General features: G+C 41.8%; 1 protein-coding gene across 3 annotated transcripts in view; it reads left to right on the top strand.

Annotated features, from left to right (window-relative positions):
• Window positions 1-19,966: 19,966 nt before the first annotated feature.
• ANO4 (anoctamin 4) overlaps window positions 19,967-22,575 on the top strand; it is a 354,946-nt gene continuing 352,337 nt past the window's right edge. For 2 of the 3 annotated variants that reach the window (XM_047788190.1, XM_047788189.1), the window contains exon 1: window positions 19,968-20,336. The gene's annotated coding sequence lies outside the window, so the exon portion shown is untranslated. Of the gene's footprint in view, window positions 20,337-22,575 lie in introns of all 3 variants that reach the window. The other variant, XM_047788188.1, reaches the window with a different exon arrangement.

Below are 22,575 nucleotides of genomic sequence, written 5' to 3'. Positions count from 1 at the left end.
TCCGGGACACTTTGTGATCAAAGTCTTACAATGCACAGAAATATAGGGAGAACTTTTCAGTGAACAACCACCATCCAGATTCCACCATTAACACACCTATTTGTCCATTAGTTGGGGAGCCTTTAAAATACACACACACTCATTCCTCTTGTAGGATAAATGCCTCTGGGGTTAGGGAAGGTGAAGGAGGGAGATTTCTCTCTGTATATACTTGGGGTGTTGGAGATTTTGTTACTACTGCTACTATGACAGCAACCCTCCATAACAAAATAAATACATCTCTACATTCTGGGGCTCCAACCCCCAGAGAATTTGATACAGCAGCTCTGATGTATGGGATTTTTTTCTTTTTTGAAGTGTACCCAGGATTGAGAGCACAGGACTACAGTCTCTGACATATCATTGAGGTTGAATAATCTGAGTGCATGAGCTTCCCGTTATTGTTTTTTTATTTATTTTTATTTTTATTTTTTTTCCCGCTGTACAGCATGGGGACCAAGTCACTCTTACAAGTATACATTTTTTTCCCACCCTTTGTTCTGTTGCAATATAAGTATCTAGACATAGTTCTCTATGCTACTCAGCAGGATCTCCATGTAAATCCATTCCAAGTTGTATATGATAACCCCAAGCTCCTGATCCCTCCCACTCCCTCCCTCTCCCATCGGGCAGCCACAAGTCTATTATATAAAGAGGATCTGGTACCCATCCTCCTTAAACTTTTTCAAAAGGTTGAAGAAGAAGGGACACTCTCAAAGACATTCTATGATGCCACCATCACCCTAATTCCAAAACCAAAGATACCACCAAAAAAGAAAACTCAGCCAATATCTTTGATGAATATAGACGCAAAAATTCTCAACAAAATCTCAGCCAATCGAATCCAACAACATATCAAAAAGATCATATACCATGACCAGGTAGGGTTCATCCCAGGTTCACAAGGATGGTTCGACATACGCAAATCAATCAACGTCATACACCACATTAACAAAAGAAAAGTAAAAAACCATATGATCATCTCAATAGATGCAGAAAAAGCATTTGACAAAGTCCAACATCCATTCATGATAAAAACTCTTGCCAAAGTGTGTATAGAGGGAACATTCCTGAACATAAAGCCATTTATGGCAAACCCACAGCAAATATAATACTTAATGGAGAAAAACCCATTATTGTTAATCTGGAAATTCCCTTCTTCAGTAGACTGGTTGCAATTTCTTTCAGATTGGTTCTAGATTCTTCTGGTTCCTACAGGCCTGCAGCTGAGTATTGCTAATGGTGTAATAGTGAGTTCCTAGCCAGCAGAAGGAACATCCCTGTGTAGGTGGTAAAAACTCCTGTTTTGTACAATGCAGCCTGGCTTCTTGGCAACTTCTCTTTCATTCTTTTTGATTCTACTATGGCAGCTGTTTCAGAGCTCTGTTCTTAAGCACTTGAAAGTACCTTCTTTGTCTCTTGCTTTGTAGATGATAGCCTGGTGTACTCTGACAGAGACCCTTGCCAGCCACTGTTCCTGGTGGCTCCCTATCACACTCCATTGGCTTGGTTCAGAAGTCCCTCCAGGGAAATCTTCTCTAACCTTCAAATCTGGGCTGGGTGTGCCACGCACCCCAGCATCCTGGCCCTTCTTCTTTTGAGATACTTTGCTTACTCACGTTGCAGTTGGCCATCTGTACTTCTGTCTTCCACATCATGTGCTCTTATGCATCTGTACCTTTGTTTCCCCAGTTGCCAGCACATGGTAGGTGCTTGATTAGTAGATGTTTGTCCCTCCCTATTGGTGATCCATGTTCATGTGAAGTTCTTGTGTTTTGTTTTGTTTGTTTATGGCCTCACCATGGCATATGGAAGTTCCCAGGCCAGGAATTGAATCCAAGCTGCAGCTGATCCTTTAACCCACTATGCTGGGTTGGGAATCAAACCCTCACCTCTGCAGCAACCCAGGTCCCTGAGTAGGATTCTTAACCCACTGCACCATGGTGGGAACTCCCTCATGTGAGTTTTTTTTGATACCCTCAATGGTATTTTTATGTTTCCCAAAGAGTATTTATATTTGCTAACCATTTAAACATTAGTATTAAAGCTACAAGTACAAGAATTCTGCTATGGTGCATCAGGTTAAGGGTCTGGGAATATCTCTGAGATGGTGCAGGTTCAGCCCCCAGCCCAGTACAGTGGGTTAAGGATTTGATGTTGCCACAGCTGTGGTGTACCTGTGGTTTGGCTTCGATCCCTGCCCTGGGAACTTCCATATGCAATGGTGTGGCTAAAAAAGAAAAAATTTGCAAATTAAAAAATTATTTTTCCCTTAACCATTTAACTCATAAACCTTATCATTCAGCCCTAAATTTATAATTTTTAATAGTCACTCATGAGGAATCTGTTGGTTACTATTTGGCCTCATTGAGTTAATTAATTTCTCCCAAACACTTTAATACATTCATAATTTTAATATCCTCTTTTAACACCTCATTTGCCAGCTTAACAAACAGAATTTTCCTAATTCTTATAAATTAAATGTATAAATATGGTGAAATTGAAATTCTCTTAAACATTCCAATACTATAACAACGCTCTGTCATACCGTTTAACTTGACATCCCAGTTCTCAGTTACTTAATGACCTAATTTACGTTCGAATCACAGTGCTTGTCTGCCAGCTAGCTAATGCTATCCTCATTAACAAAATAAACACTTTAAATATCAAACATAAACAGACCTGACAGATTTGATTTATGACTTATTTTCATGCATTTCTGAGCTCTCCCAGGCTTGACAGATATTTACCCGCCAAGGAAGTAATTCTACCATGAATCATTCTGCTAGTTCTTGAGGTCAGAAGGTACAGATGTCAAGGCTGACTTTTTTTTTCTCTTAAAACCGTGAGGGACACGTGGACCTGTCCTCCACAGAAGCTGTGCCAGTGAGGTCTCCAAGTCCGCATGTCCGTGTGGCATGATTTTGTAGACCTCATTTTTTGGGTCTGGTTCTGCCTTCTCTTGTCAAATCTAGGTCCACACTCATCCACCCAGGTTGCTTCACTACTAAATTGGATTTAACGAATTACCGTTTGATATTCTAATTTTTTTCCTGGTCTCAACATTTGTAGATATTTAACATCTGATTATGTCCTGTGAACTTTCAGAGTTCTGCTGATAGAGTTTTTAATTCTAGTGAGTTAGTCATTGTTTTGCTATGAACGACCTCTTTTATGATTCCCTACTGTTTGTTGGTGTATGTTTTGGAAGACTGACAAAAGGCAGCATTCAATAAATGGTAATTAGTGATCATTCTCCTTTGGCTAACCAAAGACAAATTTCACTTCCTCTGAGTTTCCTGTCTGCATGAGGTAATCAGTGTTACAAAACAGGTTGATTGAATTCCAGTCCAAAGGAAAGAACTCACTCCTGTGTGTGTACAGGCTGATCAGTGTAAATGTGTAGTATCTGCTAGACTTACTGGCAAACCGGAAATCCTTCCTCAGATTCCTGGTGTTTCCTTTGCAGATATCAGGGTGGGGACCACAACTCAATCTTATCACTTGTCTGTCTTTTTCTCTTTTCTCAACAGCTGGCTCTTCCATTCTTTCCATCTTTGGGAGACCTTTCTTACTCATTGCTTTACTTCGTGCATCTCTGGTTTCCACCTTTCACTTTTCTCTTTGGCCCATAAGCATCTTGTTTATGTTAAACTCATGATTGACTTTGTTTTCTCCCTCTTATAATAGTCTTCCCTCCATTCATCCAGTTACCATTCAAACCTTCTGAATGTGGCTTATAGAAAGTACCTATTCTTTCTCCTTTTATGACCAAAAAATATAGCTTCTGTCCTTCTTCCCTACTTTGCCCTAGCCAAAATTGCCTGCTGATAACTAAACACCATGGATTCATGCTGGCATTTTCTAGTCTAGCCGCCCCCCCTTTTTAAAAAAATATATCTCCTGATTGGACTTCCGTGTCAAAGCATCTTTCTGCTTCTCTTTCCTCTCTGCCCAGTTGGGAGTCACTTTCTTGAGTCATGCCCTTTTGTTGTGGAGGCTAGGGTGCATAATGAGCACAGATTTTGGAGTCAGGCACATCTGGGTTTGAATCTCAGCTCTGTCATCACCAGCTATGCTGGGCAATGCTCATCTTTGCTTAGCCTCAGTTTCCACCTCTGTAGAGTGGAGATAATATACTTATAAATTGTTACAGGTCTGCAAAGGACAAGGTGTGTGTAATGTCTACTACAGTGACTGGTATTTTAGACTCTTTTCCCTTTGTAGTTATAATGTGGACCTTACCCAGGGTTTACTGAAGCATCCTCTTTTCCTATGAAACCGTTAGCTTTCATTCTGTGCAGTAACTCTCAAATTTGTATCAAACTCATATTTCCTAACCTCTAGACTCATGTTACTACCAATCATCTTCATCCGGATGCCCCATGTAATCCAAGAGTCAACACTCTTCAAGAAGTTCTAGCCTATGGTGACTTGCTTGGTTAATAGAATCTCAGTGCTCCCAGTGCCTCTGAGGTTGGGGGCACTCTCTCCCACCTTCCTCCCTTCCATCCATCCACCCATCTTGCCAACTCATATACAGTGAACACTCTATTAAGGGTCATACCCTGTGCTCTGTACTTAGGATGCAACAAAGAGCAAAATAGGACAGTCTGAAGCCCGAGGACGAGGTCAGAATTAATGACTGTGATGGGTGGTGTGATGTAAAGAACAGAGTAGACTGGGGGCACCTCAGAGGGTCCCCACAGAACTGGGGTGTGGTAGTGGCCCAAGTTTAATCTTCTCCCATCCCACCCCATTTCCAATAGATCCTGTCAATTCTATTAAATACCTTATTTCTACACCTTTCCTATTCCCACTCTGTTTTGTTCTGCCCAGATATTTCAGGTACATTGGTTCTGGCTGAACACTCTTGGAGTTTCCCAGATATATTTCTAATCCATCTATCTTCCCAAACCATCTTTTAAGTAGCTGGATAGGTCACTTCCTAAAGCACAAATCTGATCATCTCCCTCCTTTTAAAAAAAAATCTGTATTGGCTATACCCATCAAGATGGAGTATGGGAAAGAGGGCACTACTGGTATTGTAATCAGGAATGGATTTCCTATGAAGGCTGGGAATTATAAAATCAAGGGAGGGTTAGAGGAACAGACACAGGAAGAATGCACCAAGTGTCTGCCTCTCAGCTTCTACCGGAAGTCTGGAGTTTGAGAAGGTCTGGCTGTAACTGTTTATTCACGGATCAGGAAGCCAGTATTAATACTGCCCTCTCACTGCCTTTCCCCACCTGAAAGATGATAGACCCTGGAATGGCGCCGAAGGAAGCCTCACGTGTCTAATCTTACTTTTCAAAGTGGATAGTGGCCAAAAGGGGTCAGGAAGATGCCACCTTCTACATTTCGACGAAGAGCTTTGAATTAGTAGGACCAAGTTCTCCTTCAGAGTCCTAGCTTAAAGGAGCCTGTTAAATAGGTTTTGGTTTGCCAGCCTCTGCATGGGAAGGGAGACTAGCAAGGATCAAGGGTGAGCAAGACACACACAGCATCCAGCTCACTGGGCCACCATTGAGCCTCCATTGTCCACGGCCAACGCACCTGGCTGGACACTCTTGGGAGTTTCCCAAATATGTTTCTAATCCATCTATCTTCCCAATACATCTTCTAAGTGGCTGCTTAGGTCACTTCCTGAAACATGAATCTGATCACCTCTCTCCTTTATTCATGGATCAGGAAGCCAACAGTAATACTGCCTTTCTATTGCCAAAGGTTCAAAGTGTGTGCTCTTTCACTGCTGCTTTTCAAGTTTCTTTTAACCCCCGTCTCCTGTCATCTATGTTTGTCCCTGGCAGGTGCTAAACAGATATTTATTGAACATATAAACAAACAAATGCATCTACTCCTGACCCAGTTCTCTTATTTTCGGGTCATAGCTTCAGCAGGAACAATCTCCCTGGCTGGCCCTAACCTCTCTACCTGCTGAAATCCTGCCATGTTTTCTGAGGCCCAGACAAGTCTTCCTCTTGACAGGGTCCCGTAAAATCCTCCAGAATACCCCCACCCCATTTTCTTGCTGCTCCTTTCACCTCTATCTTAGAGCTTATCATCACCTGCCAACTTCAGGGGTAGCTGTGTACATTTGACCCTTGAACAATGCAGGTTTGAACTGTGCCTGCTCACTTTTATACATGGATTTTTTTCAATAGTAAATACCTCAGTTCTGTATCCTAGGCTGGTTGAATTCTCTGATGGGAAACTGTGGATGTGGAGTAACCATATAGAGAAGGCTGACTATGAGTTATATACATATTTTAAACCACTCAAAGGATTGGCACCCCAACCCCAAATTGTTCAAGGGTCAACTCTACTCATTTTTCTTACCTGCCATATTGAGAATTTGAGGGTAACCAGTGACAGTTGCCATCATTGATGTGGCCCCCTCTCCCACCCACCCTCTGCTTACCTTAAGCTTTTCTCATCACTTTTTCCTTGCCTCTATTTTTTCTCCAGATGCAGCACCTCCAACTCTTCTTCTAAAGCTATTTTTTTCATTCTTTATTTTCCTGTAATTACAGGTGCAGTTTGATGATTTATAAGGATAGCTAAACCCTGTGGCTGCTCTTCTCTTGTCCTTATTCCTGAGTAGAGACCTGTATACCATTTTCTTAACATTTTGTTTCTGTTTTGTTTCTGTTTTATTCCTAGGCAGTAATAGAACATAAACCTAAAAGGGAAAGAGTTTGGAAAAGGATTTTTTGCTTCCTCTCAGGGTGTTAGTTAAATTCACAGTATGTTTGGTATTCTGGTTTGCTAGGCCTTGATGATGGAAACTGTGTCAGTGGAATATTCCAATCAATATAACATTCGTGGTTGGGATTTTGTGTTGTAGAAACATGGCCGTGCAATTTGTCCGACAGTTTTGTGAACTGGAGTTTGGCAGTTGCCATCTGCCTCTAAATGGATTAAATTATGAGCCACTGCAGCTGCTGATCCACAGCACCTCTCAGGGTGGAGATCAGGAATGAGCCACTCTGTGCTCTGGGGAAACTGGAAGAACAGGTCTTGAGATAGTAGATATTTTTAGGAGAAGATTTTATGAGCCCACTTCTTGCGTATCCTCATATCTAGAAAAAGACTAAAATCCTTCATGGTGATGTCTGCTCCTTGTGACTGGTAGCAACATTCATGAGACCAGAAGCAAACTTGTAAAATGTGCGTACGGCTGCATGTACCTCCCCCTTCAGCTTTATGACAGATACATTGATATTATTTCCCCCCACCTTTTTGGGGTGGTATTTTAGAGCTATCTGCCCAGGCTACTCTTTTTAAAAATAAAAAGGGAGTTCCCGTCATAGCACAGTGGTTAACGAATCCGACTAGGAACCATGAGGTTGCGGGTTCGGTCCCTGCCCTTGCTCAGTGGGTTAACGATCCGGCGTTGCCGTGAGCTGTGGTGTAGGTTGCAGACGCGGCTCAGATCCTGCGTTGCTGTGGCTCTGGCGTAGGCCAGTGGCCACAGCTCCGATTCCACCCCTAGCCTGGGAACCTCCATATGCCGCGGGAGCGGCCCAAGAAATAGCAAAAAAAGACAAAAAAAAATTAAAAAAATAAATAAAATAAAAAGATGTCACAGTCACCGTGAGTGCAGCCATTCCCAAGGGTGAGCCAGTGATCCCTGAGGGAAGTCAGGAAAGAAACAAAGAATACTGGCCCTTAGCTGATGTGCATATCAAAAGAGTGATTCTAGTAAGCTTGGAACTTTACATCTTCCCATAGAAATGTGCTAAATTCCTTGAGTTATCCAGTTTTCTATAAATCTTTTCTTCCTACTATCTTCTCTTTGTTGCAAAAACTCCTGTATATCCTAGCTCCTCCCTCACCACCTTGGAGCGGTTTTCTCAGGGATACCTAAGATGGTGTCTCCTGGCTTAAGGTCCTAATTTTGCCCCAAATATAAACCTAACTCTCAACTTTTAGGGTTTGCATTTTTTTTTAAATTGACAGTGACAGTGAATTTCTTAGAACTTGACCTTGTTTTGTGTGGGTTATGGGGAATCCTTTCTTTTTTAAAGTTGTTTTCCAGACATGTTTTCTCAATAACACAACTGAAATTTATAAAGTCTACCTAGTTATCTCATCTTCAGGAAATTCCCCCTTTTTTTTTCAGTATTTAAAAAGACTTCTTTTCTGTCTCTGTCTCTCTTTTTTGGAACAGTTTTATGTTCCCAGCAAAACTGAGCAGAAAGTGGAGATACCATATACTCCACTCCTATCCCCAACTTCCTCCAATTGTATATTTGTCAGAACTGATGAACCTACACTAACCCGTTATCACCCAAAAGTCCAGAGTTTACAATAGAGATCACTCTGTCTGGTGTACGGTCTACGGTTTTGGACAAAAGTACGTCCTGTATTCGTTACAGGATCACACAACATTTTTGTTGCGCTAAAAGTCCTCTGTGCTTTGTCTCTTCATCCCTCCCTCCCTCTTAACTCCTGGGAGCTACTGATCTTTTTATTGTCTCCATAGTTTTGCCTTTTCCACAATGTCATATTGTTGGACTCATATAGTATGTAGGCTTTTCTGAAAGTAAATATCCCAAAGTGAGACAAACAATTTTTTTTGGTTTGCCAGTGCATATATTGTGGCAGTAGTCAATTAAGTGTGCAACAGCATCATGTCTAAAATGTGCATACCTTAACTCAATTTATGGCTAACAACTAATCATTTGACCAGTAAGGTTGCCAGAAATCTTTAATTTGTAAAAGAGAAAAATGCAGTATCTGCAAAATACAGTAAAGTGAAATGCAATAAAATGAGGTATGCCTTATGTATCTAAGGTTCATCTGTATCTTGTCATGGCTTGTGAGCTTATTTCTTTTTCATTGATGAACAGTATTCTACTTCCAGAATGTACTAGTTTATTTATCCATTTACCCACTGAGGGGACATCTTGGCTGCTTCCAAGTTTCGGCAATTATGAATAAAGCTGCTATAGCTATCCATGTGCAGGTTTTGGTGTGGATATAGGCTTCGAACTCTTTGGGGTAAACAAGAATATAATTGCTGGATCAGATGGTAAAAGTATAAGAGTGTGTTTAGGTTGGTAAGAAACAAGCCAGTTGTCTTCCCAGATGGCTGTACCCTTCTGCATTCCCACCAGCCACACTGACTTATTTTTACTGGAGGTTCAAGGGACTACTAAAAAATTCATAAAAGGAAAAACCCATCCTTGCAAAGTTGTAAAATGGTCAGTGCATGGCCTAGTTTCATTTTACCAAACTGTGAGCATGTCATGGTCCTTTAAAATGCTCATTCGGCTTTCTCCTCTGAGCTCAAATAATAGAACTCAAAATTGGTTGCAGAGAATTGAGGGAAATGGAATAAAAAGCAGACTAGATAATCACATCTGTAGCACTGATATTGTAACTCCTTCTTGATTTGCTACTTGTGGATTAGCAGCACTGGGAGAATGGGCTCTGCAGGTGCTCCTCTGACACCCCCCCCCCTGCCCCCGCCAGCTGACTTGGCCAGGTGTCTGCAGTCTCTTCAGTGGGCTCCCTTATGGCATGGATGCCCCCCACTTAGCCACACCAAGAGGAGAGTAGTTCTTTAGGTGCTGATGGCGACTGTAGCTATCCACCGAGGAATGTCACCCCCGTTCTTGCAGCATGAGAGCTAATTTACTATGAGGGGAGTGGGTGAGGAACTTGAATAGCCCTCTGGCTGGAGTGGAGAGGCCATTACAAGCCCCAGGTCTTGTCCTCCTTCACCAAACCACACCCCTTCTTGTCACGGTGCCTGTGTGTTGGGAGGGGCACTGGGCTTCTAAGGAACATTAGCAACCTCGGGTTCAGCAGTGAAATTCACAACTCAGGCAGAAGGGGCTCTTTCCTCTCCAAATTTAAATACTAGTAAAATCTCTTCAAGAAGCCCCTTCTGCCTGAGAGAGTCAATAACCTTTCCTCTGTTCAATAATTCAAATAGAAAGTATGTTTGCAGGAGTTTCCTGGTGGCCTAGCAGTTAAGGACTTGGCATCATTACTGCTGTGGCTGGCTCACTACTCGGTCTGGGGTCACGGCTGTGGTGCAGGTTCTGTCCTTGGCTTCAATATTTCTGCCTGCCGCAGGTGTAGCCAAAAAAAAATAGTATGTTTGCAATGCTTTATTATCCCCAAGGTGCCCCAATTAGATGGGTTACCGTTAAAAGCCGAGTTTCAGAGGTTGAATCTTTGAAGAGTAAATTAATGCCTGTGGTGTTTTATAATTTTAAAAAGGAGAATTTTTATATTTAAACGTTAAAAAATGAGCTAATTAGAAATCAGCTCAGGAGTTCCTGCTGTGGTTAATTGGTTTAAGAATCTGATTGCAGTGGCTCTGGTCCCTGCAGAGGTGCGGGTTAGATCCCCAGCTCGGTGCAGTGGGTTAAAGGATCTAGCATGGCCACACAAGCAATATATGTCGCAGCTGCATTTGGATTCAATCCCTGGCCTGGGAACTTCCATATGCCATGGATGTGGCCATTAAAAAAAACAAACAAAACTGAAGGGATTTTTTTTTTGCCAATCATACTCCAACAATTCTACAAATATACACTGAGTAGCCATAGATGCCAGACATTGCAATAAGTAGAGAGGCTAGAAAGATAGGTAAGATACTCTTCCATCCCTCAGGGAATAGGCTAGTAAGAGCATCAGATATACAAGGAAATCCAGTCTTTCTATAACCATTTATGTGAATGTCTCCAGGAAGGCTTGTCTCTAGGGATGCAAATATGAATAAAACTCAGGGCTCAGGGCTAGGACTTCCCTCAGGGAATCAGATAATAGGACAGTTTAATACTCTGTGATCAGTGCCATGACGTGGAGATAATTAGTTCTATTCAAGGGTAGAGAGCGAGTGTCAGGAAATGCCTGGAAGAGGAGAGAAAAGCTTGAGTTGGGTCTTGGAGGGGTAAGACTTCAGGAGGAAGGGGGCTGGGATGAGAAATTCTAAGCAGTGGGAGAAGCTTGTGCCAGGACCCTGACATTTAAACATAGCTCAGTGAGTTCTGGAACTGAGTCCTGGGGCCTGAGTGAATGGGAGGATGCAAGTGGAGAGTGATTGGGCAGAAGAGAGGTAGAGGAGTCAGGGTGGGGAGGCTTTCATGTAAGTGGAGTGCTCTTCATCCTGCACATGGGGATGAAGTGGAGAAGAGTTGCCAGTGGGAGAGGGCAGGATGGTGTTTTCACTTAAAAATCCTCAGGCAGCTGCAAAGGATGCAGTGGGCAGAGTGAGATGCAAGGCAGGGAGACTGCATCTGAGATGCTCACATTAGCACAGGGGAGAATTTGTAGCTAGGCTAGGGTAGTGGCAGAGGGGAGGCGATGGAGGAAAGAAACGTTCAGGAGGTGATACGGACAAGAGGAGTTAAAGCAAGGATGATGCTGAGAATTCTAAGTCTTCTGAAAGGTGGCCAGGATAATATTCCATGTAAGAGTTTAATAAATGTTATTTTCTTTGGGCCATGGAGTAAATCGTGATGCTCCAAGTAGAAAAAAGGAAAGGTTTTGGGAAGAGGAAGGTTTTGGGGAAAAAGATGTATTTGGCATTGGGTCTAGGACGTTTGTTCTTTTGGAAAAAAAAAAATAAGAACTACCTGTTGCCTGCTGATGACAAATTCATATGCTTATTTGGTAGATTGGCATACTATTGCTAAATGAAAATATGCTAATTGAAAACTATGTCCTTCCAGATGACCACTGGAAAGTACCCTTCATACATTATGCATAATTGCCATGGTTATTTATTTATTAGACCTCCTCTTGGCCTGGGCTAATCAGAAACAGGAATGATGTGGTCAGGCCCAGGAGGATATCAGTATTTCGCCTTTTAAGACAGCTCCCCAGGAGCAAAGAGATTCCTGGACTCCTGACATTCTAAAACTGTTCTAGTTGATGCTCCAGAACTCAAGGGCCTTGTCAGTTTCTTCCTGGGATCGGCCTGGACCAGAGCAATTTTAACATAAAATCAGGGAAGGGGAATGTGAAATGAGGATCCGGTAAACCTCCTGATTTATTGGATGAACATAATTTACCATTTTTTCCCCTTAGTACTTAGGTTCTAGTTATATGGGTAAGGATCAGCATGACAATCTTGCTAATTCCTATTTCTTTTTTTTATGAGTGTCTTCATTTATTTATTTAAATTTTATTGAAGAATAGTCGACTTCCAATGTTACATTAAATTGGGATGTACAGCAAAGAGATTCAGTTATATATATATATATATATATATATATATATATCCATTCTTTTTAAAATATAGGTTATTACAGACTATTTAGTAGATTTTCCTGTGCTGTACAGTAGGTCCTTGTTAATCTTTTTTTTTTTTTTTCTTAATGGCTGTACCTGTGACATATGGAAGTTCCCAGGCTAGGAGTCAAATCAGAACTATAGCTGCTGGCCTACACCACACCTCACAGCAACGCCAGATCCTTAACCCACTAAGCAGGTCCAGGGATCAAACCTGAATCTTCATGGACAGTCCAGTTTGTTTCTGCTTGAGCCTCAATGGGAACTCCCTAGTTATCTACTTTATACATAGTAGTGTGTATATGTTAGTCTCATCCTCCTAATTTATCCTCCCATTCCCCCCCCCCCCACTATGGTTTCCCCTTTGGAGACCCTAAGTTTGACTTTGTATTCTCAAATTCCTATTTCTAATGGAGGCAGGCATTGCATATCACTTGTGGGTGCCTCTTGCCCCTGGATGGCATCTTAATATCTGTTAATGAGTGTCACACATTATCAAATACCTATATAAACTTGAACATTACATTACTGCCCTGAATACTATATCCCATGACCTCCAGGAATTCATTCCCCTTCAAGGGTCGAGGATAATTAGAACTTTGTATAGATGAAGAGAAGCATGATAACTGTTGTACAAACATGGGTCAGGCTGTAACTCTTCAAGAAATGGATATTGAGTGCATATAATGTTCTGGACACTATGTTGGGCTCTGAGAACACAAGGAGAAGCACAAAAACAGTTCTTGCTGGAGAGGAGAGTACATCAGATGGCAGAGGACAAATTGGTGATCACATACATAAGGTGGTTACAGATAGATACATGTAAGAAGATTGAGGAGAGTAATATACTGAAAATGATTGGCAGAGTCAAGGAAGCCTTTCTGAGGAGCCATGCCAGGGTCTAAGGAAAAGAATGGGGCAGAGGAAACATGTACACAGTCCCTGGGGTGGGAATGAGCTCTGCAAGTTCAAGAAGCAGAAAGAGGGCAATGGTTGAGGTGTATGTAGTTATCTTAGCGTGAGGGAGAAATGGCCACCTTTTCGCAACGAATCATGGAAGGCTTATTAGAGACTTAGAAATGAAAGAGATATAAATGTACTACTTATAGATACATACACGGTCCCATTCCCTGTCTCCTTCAACAAGATAGCGAAGTAGGTGGTGTTACTCCCCATTTCCTAGATGAGAGAACTGACTGTGAGAGGCCAGATTACAGAGCTAGGGCCCAAGTCAGGGCTGTCTGATTCTTCTGCTGCACCCCAACTGCAGCCCAGCAGAATTGGAACAGGACTCTTAGAATGATTAAGTGCTGAGTCATTGGCCTCCCAGGCTGTCTTTCTAGTGATACCTTGTCTTAAATGATGTGATAGCTTTGGGATATTAACAGTAATTCTCAAGCGATCACTGCAGTGGCAATAACTACACCTACTACCACATGCTTTATAGTTTGCAAGCACTTTACCATGCAGCTCCTCACTGAGGCTCAGAAGAGCTCTCAAAGGTAAGCTGGGCACATTTTCTCCTTCTTTAGGCTAAGAGATTACCTGAGATGATGTGGGACAGGGCTGGGACTTTTGATTCTTAAACCACAAAAACTTCTGATTGGGGGAGGAGATAAATATAGCTCATAAGCTTATAGTCCTTCAGACTTCCAGAAAACAAATAGGTACTTTTTCAAAGTGCTTTTGACTGAAGAAGAGACATAAAAGATGGACTCACCCCCACTGACAAAAGAATGGGTAGAGAAGGTGTGGTGCATACATACAATGGAATATTACTGAGCCATTAAAAGGAATGAAATAATGCCATTTGTATCAACATGGATGGATGTAGAGATTATCACAGTAAAGTCAGACAGAAAGACAGCTATCTTACGATATCACATATGTGGAATCTTAAAAAATGATATAAGTAAACTTATTCATAAAGCAGAAACACACTCAGACATTTAAAACAAACTTACGGTTACCATAATGGAAAAGTGGAGGGGAGGGATGGACTAGGAGTTTAGGATTGGCATAAGCATAATATTGTATGTGGAATGGACCTGCTATATAGCACAGGGAGCTTCTACTTAATATTCTGTGATTACTTATATGGGAAGTGAATCTGAAAAAGAATGGTATTTGTATAACTGGATCACTTTGTTGTACAGCAGAAATTAACAAAACATGGTAAATTAACTATACTTCAATAAAACTTTAAAAAATGAGGAATTCCCACTGTGGTGCAACAGGATTGGTGGTGTCTCTGGAGCATTGGGAGGCAGATTTGACCCTTGGCCTGGCACAGTGGGATGAGGATCTGGTGTTGCTGAAGCTGCAGCTCCGATCTGATCCCTGGCCCGGGAACTCCATGTGCCATAAGGTGACCAAAAAAGAAAAGAAAAAAAATTACATAAAAAGGACGGACTCTCTCTCCTGTGTTTGAGTTTCTATTGTGTGCCAGATCCTGAGACTGCCAAAGGATCCCCGTGAAATGGGTCGAAAGGTACCACTTAGCACAGAGTTACTTTGTTAGTCGCCTGATGATATAAGACTAGAAAAATTGCTGTGCAAATACAGAGGAAGAAATAATTAAATCACTGAGGAACTTGGGGATGACCTCACCAAGATGATGATAGTGAACTAGGCCTTGACTGATGAACATTCGCGTTTCTCCAGGGAAGGAAGCAAGGAAGGTTATTCTAGGGAAAAAAGACCAGAACGCCATGATAAGGGTGTCCTGTCTCTGAGGAATAGTAAGTAAGCATGTGTTTCTGGAGAATGGAACACATAGGAAATAATAGTGGGAAATGATGCTGGTAGATTGAGGTCAGATTGCAGACGGCCTTGAATGCCAGGCTCAGGAGGTGCTGTATTTGGCCTGACCACCCCAGGTTTACTAGCAAGGGAATGAGGTGACCATATTTTCTGTTTTATAAAATAAATGCTCTTGGCCAAGGGAGGTGGGATTGGGATGGAGGAAAGGTTAGAAACTATTGCAGTAGTTAAGGAGAAAGAACCCTGAATTGGCTATAACCCTAATTGTAACCCCAAGTGTGTGTTGAGAAGAAATGTGAGTAACTGGGGCTGAAGAATTGATTGGATGGGAAGGCACATTGATTGGATTTTGGACACACACAGTGTTACATTTGTACACACGTACACGCACGGTTTATTTTGGCCTCCCTAGGCTCATCCCAGTTCTCCCTGACTCTTCAAGGCAGCCATTAATTTAGTTTTTTCACCCTCACAAAAAGGAGACAAAGTTATAGGTCTATGATCTTACAGATTCTTTCCTTTATATGATTTGATCTTCCATCCCATAGGAATCTTCTGGCTGAGAAATGCTGAGTGCAAACAAGTTTTTGAAGCATTGGATGCTATGACTATATTTATATCCTGCAAATTATTTACATTTTATGGATTTGGAGATGTTGCATATTTGAAAGCCCACCTACTAGGCATTTTGGAGAAATTAGTCTGAGCCAGTGACCTCTAGTAGGAAGCATGAGCAGAGAAGCCCATGCTTTCTCCATTTCAGGCTTCCTGCTGAATGCTCAAGGAGAATTTCCATATTAGATAAAGGACTATAATGTTTATGTCAGATCGTATGGCTTTCCAAAACACTCTTTTCTTCTGATCTTTTATTAACTGAGGACCACTCATCCTAGCTTGAAAAGGCAATGTAGGGTCAGGGTTAGAAAAAAAATTCAACAAGTACAAATTACTTGCTCTTTAAATTACAAGCATCAGAAATTATTTCTGTTGCAAAGAAGGGTTACATTTAATCTCTGAGATAAAATGAGTTTTCTGCTTTAGCTTGGATTGTTTCATTCCTGTTTCACTCAAGTTCATACAGCACTGTGGGAAGGGTCCCCAAATAAGCTCATATATTTAGTCAGAAACGTCTGTGGGGGAGACTTCCACGTTCAGGTCAATATTTCCATGCAAGAGAAGCAACATTTTGAAGCTGTTCTGGTGGTTCATATACTGGCATTGCCCCAGCAGGGAGTGCTGTCAACTCCCTGCACCCTAGTTACTTCAGCGAAGATAATATTCGTATCCTACCAGTGTTGGAAAGACTAAACGAGGTGTGAAGCCACTGAATAAAGTCTGCTACAAATGAGGGTTCAGTACATCTTAGCTCCTTATACTCCACTTGATAGATGTTAGGTGAAAGAGACAGACTAAGTTTTCGAAACCATTGATTGACAGAATGTCGTTTAAAATGTCTTCTGTTCCATTGCTCTGTGTATCTGTTGGTGCCAGTGCTATTCTGTTTTGATGACTAGTTTTGTAGTATAGTCTAAAGGCAGGGAGCTTGATACCTCCAGCTATGTTCTTCTTTATCAAGGTGGCTTTGGCTATTGAAGGTCTTTGTTTCCATACAAATTTTAGAAAACATTCTAATTCTGTGAAAAACGTCATTGGTATTTTGATAGGAATTGCTTTGAAACTGTAGATGGTCTTGGTGTTTTGTTTTTGTTTGTTTGGTTTTTCCTTTTTATGGCTGCACCTATGGCATATGGGAGTTCCCAGGCTAGCGGTCAATTCAGAGCTGCAGCTGTTGGCCTGTGCCACAGCCACAGCAACACGGGATCTGAGCCACATCTGTCACCTGCACTGCATGCAGCAACACCAGATCCTTAACCCACGGAACGAGGCCAGGGATCAAACCTGCATCCTTGTGGATACTAGTCAGGTTCGTAACCTGCTGAGCCACCGTGGGAACTTCCTAGTCTAGACATTTTTGCTTAGTGAAATAAGCCAGACAAAAACAAGTGCTGTGTGTTATCACTTCTATGTAGAACCTAAAAAAATAAAATGAATGAATAAATATAACAAAACAGAAGCAGACTCACAGATATAGAGAACAAACCCGTAGTTACCAGTGAGGAGAGGGGATGGGGAGAAGATCAAGACAGGGGTAGGAGACTAAGAGATACAAACCCCTGTGTGTAAAATAAGCTTGAAGGGTATATTGTACAGCACAGGGAATATAGCCAATAACATTTTATAACTTTAAATGGGGTATGACCTGCAAAAGTTGTGAATCACTGTTATACAACTGAAACTAATACCGTAAATCAACTATACCTCAATAATAATAATAAAAAAAACCTCCATGATTCTCATACCTCCTGATAAGTGTCTGATGGCAAAAATGGAATTACATGGCTGTTTACTTTCTTGCTGATCTAGAAAAGAGGTATGGTTTTACTCTTTCTCTTCAAGCTGCTTATGGAAAGTAGAATCCAGTTTCAATGCTGAAAGACTGAGCTTTGAGAATCCTTGGCTTTCAGACTTTATACAGCTCTGTCAGCAAGCTAATTGGAAGCAAATTTCCTGAAACAGCTATCTTTTCTTCTTTCTAAAATAAGTGTCAGGTAAAGGTACACAATTCCAATTACCTTGTAGTCTTAAAAAAAGGCATTAAATAATATTGTTGTAGAATTTTAGCCGGATTTGACCATTGAAAATGGCCGTCTAACAAATATTTGAGGATCTATCATGCATATAAGTACTGGTGTTACTCCAGAGAGCAAGATACAGTCCCCATAATTGTCCAAAGTTTAATTGACTCAGGTAAATATTTTGTGATTTTAAGAAATTGTTGCTACCTGAAATGGGAGGTATTTCTATCTTTTGAAAAGGAAAAAAAAATGAAGTGGCCAAACTTTAAAAATTAATTGCTTTTGAGTGAGTGACTGAAATACTTGCTTTCATTGACCTGTTATACAGATGTGCAATTATTTAATCAACTAAGTGAATTTGTAATTCTGTTGTTTTATCATTTTCATGCTTCACTGTCACCCTGTATATTCAAGGTATTGAACCTGTTCCATAAACAGTATTAATCTCAATTACTCTGGGAGCTTTAAATAATATTCTCTTATTAAATATATTCTTTGTTATGTGGCCCATGTTTTTGCGGCGTCAGAAACTGTTGATGCTGATAAAAGTGAAGATTCAGTTAAACAACCTTAATTTAATTAATTTTTTAAAATGTGCATTTATATTTCTCAAATGGGTTTCGTTTGAAAATCACCTCATCAGGCTAATTTAGAACTTTGAGTCCAAAATCCAGCTTCATTGTTTGGTTTTATCTGAGGGACATTAAAATAGTAGAACATTTTCTGTCTTGGCAAGAATCACAGTGCTGAAATTTTGAAATGGAGATTTAATTTTGTCCATGAGGCAAACTTCTTGAAGGCAGGGCCTGTCGCTTTTATTTCTGTACTGTCAACACATGGTTGGTTGTGGTTAAATGTTTGCTGATTGGTGATGAACTGAAGTGAATAACACAGCAGAATTTGAGACTCAATCTCCCAGGTCTTCCTTACTTACTATACATAATGATGACCCTGACAAAAGCCATCCTTTCTTCCTTTTAAAAATTTCATTTTATTATGTTCATCTTCAACGTGGAGCATTTTTACAGCCTCCTGCTGTTACTCATTTGGGTCCTGAGTTATCTGCTTCCTTGGAACTCAGCCCTTGCTTTTACTTCCTAGTATGCAGGCTTCCCAAGTCAGCTTGCCTCTGGCTAGAGATTACACCAAAATGTCCAAATGATCCTTCAACTTCTAAAAAGCAGAAACTAAAATGAAAAACTCTGTCATGTAAGCCACCTGAAAAACCAACAAACCCAGGGACATTTGTGTCTTCCTATTAACTCTTGGCTAGAGCCAGGGGTTAATCTTTGCCTTGGGTCATCTTATTTAGATGTTGCAGAAATCGCCCCAAGGTAAAAAGTTCTCAAGTCTTATTGTAGGGTCCAGTTCTACTGGTATTTATCTCTGGAACCTATTCCCCTATTTAATTCCATCATCAAAGCCAAGACCAAGTTAATACCTATGTACTGAGTTTATAGGTTCAATATTAAGATAGAATGGGGAGAAAGGGGAAGTATAATGCTCTCTACTTCTCCTGTAGTCATTGTAAAAGGATTCGCTCCTTTGCCTCTTCCATTGGTCTAGCTCAGAAGTTCTCAAACTTCAGCGTTCCTGTGAATTATTACTCCAGGGTTTTTACCCAAATCCACACATTCTGTCTTACGGGTGATGTAAGAAACATCAGAAAGAAGTGTTAACTATCTTTATAAACTCAATCTCTAAAAGTACATCTATGCATATATTATGTAAGAAAATATGAAACTAGAGGTAGTGTTCAGAGAGACATTTAACCCTTTCGAGTCTAAATGTCTCCCTTGTGATACAGGGATCCTGCTTGCCGGTATATCATCCTGTGCCTTGGGCATAAAGAAGCTCAAGGCCAAAGTCTTTATTGTACTCATGGTGACCTCTCTGTGCACGTCACCGGGGCTGTCTGGTCTGTGAGATGCCATTAGACATCATTTAGGGGGGTTTTCAAGTCTGGGTTCTTGCAGAGATGGCTGTGGGATTGCGTAGGAAACTTCCTGAGTGGCTGGTACAACTCTGAGGCTTTGAGTCTTATTTTTAATAACATGCAAAGGTTGTCAGCACCTGGGCAGAGGCAGGTAAGATGCCAATCCTGCCAAACTCTTTCAGGGAGGCAGGGGGCTGTCCCGCCTCTCTGAGAGCCAGCTGTCATCTGCTGCTCTCTTGTCACACTGACAGGGCTCCTTGGCTGGGCTGATTGGTCGCTGGCAATAACTGATATGGAATACTGATATTCTCGCCGGCAGTTCCTCACACTCCCAAGAGGTTGCTTTCCACCTCTCTTCTCACCTTCCAGACCCCAGCCAGGCGCCCAGCCTCCCCTCACCACGCTGCCCCTGCCCCCAGGGGGAGGAGAGCCCTGGGCGTGATGCTCTGAAATCCACCGGGCTGCTAGCGATAAAGCTCGCTCTCTGGGAGAGTCCTGTTCCCGACTTCTCAGGCTTTTCACAGCACAAACAACTGCATGCGGGCCCGAGGGGAGGTTGCGAAGGACTTGTGTGTGTTGGTTTTACCGTCTTTCATCACTTTGTTGGCTTCATCATCCCGTGCCCGGAGCTCTGAGGTGGATTTCTTTCTGCCTAAGACACCGAGGAAGGCTCCCTGCTCCTTCTGTTGACTCTTTCTATTTTTATGGTAAGTGCTTGCATTCCGTGAGCAGCTCTGCTGCAGTGAAGTGAACGCTAGCTCGCTCTCTTCCCGGCTGAGCTTAGTGACCTTCTCTCTGCGTTTCTCCTGCGTTTTCCTGGATCCACGTCCGGGGGTGATCCATCTAACGAAATCGCCGTGGATCATTTGTTTCACCCGTTTGTCTTTTTATTTTTATTTTATTTTCCGTAAACCTGGGCTCTTCGGCTGTGATGGAAACCTAAGCGCTCTCTCTTTGTCCTTGAAGCGGCAGCCAGGGAAATGTGTGCGAGGCGGTAAACTGCAGCAATGTGCGGGGAATCCGTGGAGGGTGACTGACAAATTTGGGCAAGATGAATGCTCGGCGTGCTGAGGTGCACTCTCTGAGAATCCGGAGGGGCCGGGCCGATCGGCCCACCTAGCGAACTCTTCCATCATCTTCCGCGGAGAAGCACGAGCACGCGTGAGTTATGTCGGAGGAGGCTGTGGGCAGCAGCACCTTCAGCATCTGCCTGTGGGTCCAGAACGGCCCTCTGTCTTTCTCATGGGCTTTGCAACTTAGGCAGTAACACTGGTGGCAGCGAGGGGAACCCTGCGCTGGCGGCCGGATGAGACTGCATGACCTCATTGCTTCTTTCTCCTGGGAACCTCAGGGTGCCTGTTCTGCAAACCCTGTCTTCCATCCTCTTCCGAGGGTGGCGGGGCAGTGATGAGAGGAACATATCTGAGTTGACAACATAGTTTCTGTCCTCCTCCGGGGAGATCAGATGCTTTGAGGCTGTTGGAATGGTGAGACTTCTTAGGAGAAAATAAGCAGGTTTCACAGGAAAACATGCATGTTGCAGTGACATCAGGCAGACTGTTTCAGGGCATTTACTCTCAGACTAGTGTTCTAATTTTTCACCTGGTCTCCCGAGACTTACTGCAGACAGCACCGCAACTTCAAGTCCATTACTGGCTGCCTCTTGAAGCCCAAAGGAAACTAAAAACATTCGGGTATAGGTCTCACCTGAGGAAACCTGTGGTTAAAGGGGAGTCTCTTTTCACAGGGAGGTGTTTTTTCTTTTCCTTTCTTTTCTTTCTTCTTCTTCTTTTTTTTTTTTTTTTTTTTTTGGTAGCAGGTGTGTTGGGTTATTTTGGTCTACACAGCATTGCAAAGAATGGGATTCACAGTCCTAATTCTGCTTAGTTATTTTCTGCTCTTGGACTGGAGGTGGGTTACCTTATTTGATTGTGTCTGGTTTTCCAATTGTGGTCTGTTTAACTCTAGGAGCGTACCCCTCATACATTGTTCAGCCTCATATTTGTAAGATACTACACTAAAACTTTGGGGTAATAAATGAGGAAAAAATATGGGGTAGAATTTCTGGTCTTTCTCCCTGTTGACTGGGAGTTTGGAATAGGAAGTTCCTTAACCGTCTTGCTCATTCTCACCACTTTTGTTTCCACTGTCTCTCTGGATTTTTCTTAAAATAGTGGTGATGACATCAAAGCATATGCTTTTATCCTGTTCCCTGGGTCTAAAGTAGCAACATTTGGTTGGTTGTTTTTGGTGGAGGGTTCTTTAAATACCTGAACACATACCTTAAAGAACAGAAATTTTATGATAGAACAGATGTTGGTATGATATGATAGCCCATTTCAGAGTGACACCAACAAATAGGTTAAGAGCAGTAACAACAACAAAAAATTGGGATCCTTGGACACTATAACCTGTGAATCAGTAGTGTTTGAAGTACTCTCATCACTGTATGGATTTGCTTATTCTAATGTCCATACTTCGCTACACTCAGTTATGGCTGGGAGCAATATAATCATTTGGCTGACTCCTCTGCTTCCATTGATTCTACTGTTTAAGTGTTTACTTTCATCTCTGCTGCTGTCTTCTTACTTAATTTTTTTCCTCCTATTGCAAGGATTTTTATCAGGTGCTTGGTAACTCAACTTGAGCTATTCATCAAGGTGGAAGGAGTTAAAATCAGCTTGGGTGTCATGCATTTCACATTGCAGACCATTTCAGATGCATTTAGAAAATAGTTTGTTTTAATTAGTAGCAGCTTTAGCTTTGACAGAGAATTCAATAAACTTCCTTTGTTTTGCTGAACGGAATATTCACTTACGCAGTCAGAATTATATATATGCAAGCATATTTATGAATATATTGTTTACTTGTGGCTGTTAAATGTACATATTTTCAATAGTTAGAGCATGCTCATTTACAGACTAGGAGAACAATTCCTGAGATACT

The sequence above is a fragment of the Phacochoerus africanus genome, chromosome 7 (genome assembly GCF_016906955.1).
Source record: "Phacochoerus africanus isolate WHEZ1 chromosome 7, ROS_Pafr_v1, whole genome shotgun sequence".
Classification (NCBI taxonomy): Eukaryota; Metazoa; Chordata; class Mammalia; order Artiodactyla; family Suidae; genus Phacochoerus; species Phacochoerus africanus.
This window is presented reverse-complemented; position numbering and strand designations above follow the sequence as displayed.